This window comes from Nylanderia fulva, unplaced genomic scaffold (assembly GCF_048542155.1).
Source record: "Nylanderia fulva isolate GAGA-0341 unplaced genomic scaffold, ASM4854215v1 Scaffold151, whole genome shotgun sequence".
Classification (NCBI taxonomy): Eukaryota; Metazoa; Arthropoda; class Insecta; order Hymenoptera; family Formicidae; genus Nylanderia; species Nylanderia fulva.
This window is the reverse complement of record NW_028189742.1, coordinates 100184-101388: the sequence shown is the minus strand read 5'-3', so window position 1 is coordinate 101388 and position 1205 is coordinate 100184. Positions and strand designations below refer to the sequence as shown.

General features: G+C 42.7%; 1 pseudogene; it reads right to left on the bottom strand.

Moving 5' to 3' along the window:
* Positions 1 to 381: 381 nt before the first annotated feature.
* Positions 382 to 976, bottom strand: LOC146724057 (large subunit ribosomal RNA; annotated as a pseudogene; the record flags this gene model as incomplete).
* Positions 977 to 1205: the final 229 nt, after the last annotated feature.

Sequence of the window (1205 nt, the reverse complement as noted above, 5' to 3'; positions counted from 1 at the left end):
TCGACTGCACTACAGTCTTTATCAATACATAAAAGTTAAATATTAAAATACAAAGTTAAATGTTAAAAATACAAAGTTAGTTAAATATTAAAATATAAAATTAAAACGATTCTTCGCTGTTGACCAATAGATATGCAAGGCGATTGGTCTGAGATGCCAAGTTATGCGACATTTAAACATGCTGCGGATATAATACGCGAATTAAATCAATGTCAGAGAAAATTAAAAAATCTTTCAACTTACATTATCGTTTTAACAAGTCCTTTTTCCCGATATTTCAAGTGTGTGTTGCGAAGTCTGAATAACAAATGTCAAAATAGAGAGCGTGATGTATTTATTTATTACCAATGTTTTTTCTAAATTATGATTCAGCAAATTTTTTAAGTATGTCAAAATAACTACTGTCTAACAATTTGGATAGGAAGAGCCGACATCGAAGGATCAAAAAGCGACGTCGCTATGAACGCTTGGCCGCCACAAGCCAATTATTCCTGTGGTAACTTTTCTGACACCTCTTGCTGAAAACTCTTCAAGCCAAAAGGATCGATAGGCCGTGCTTTCGCAGTCTCTATCTGTACTGAACATCGAGATCAAGCCAGCTTTTGCCCTTTTGCTCTACGGGAGGTTTCTGTCCTCGCTGAGCTGGCCTTAGGACACCTGCGTTATTCTTTGACAGATGTACCGCCCTAGTCAAACTCCCCGCCTGGCAGTGTTCTCGAATCGGATCACGCGGGAGTATTAACGGCGATCGGCCGAGGCCTCACGCCACTCTGACACGCTTGGCTCTAGAACACCGTGACCGCCGGGGCGCGAAGCCCTCGGGGCACGCGCTCCGCCTAACCGAGTAAGTAAGGAAACGATGAAAGTAGTGGTATTTCACCGGCGATGTTGCCATCTCCCACTTATGCTACACCTCTCATGTCTCCTTACAGTGCCAGACTAGAGTCAAGCTCAACAGTTCTTCTTTCCCCGCTAATTTTTCCAAGTTCGTTCCCTTGGCAGTGGTTTCGCTAGACAGTAGATAGGGACAGTGGGAATCTCGTTAATCGATTCATGCGCGTCACTAATTAGATGACGAGGCATTTGGCTATTCCTATACGCTGATGCGTAAACTTCCAACATAAGTGTGGTCTTCTTAATTTTTGTGAGTGCGTTTACGCAGTTGAGCTTACTCACCATTTCGCTCGACTGTGTTAGGGGATTTT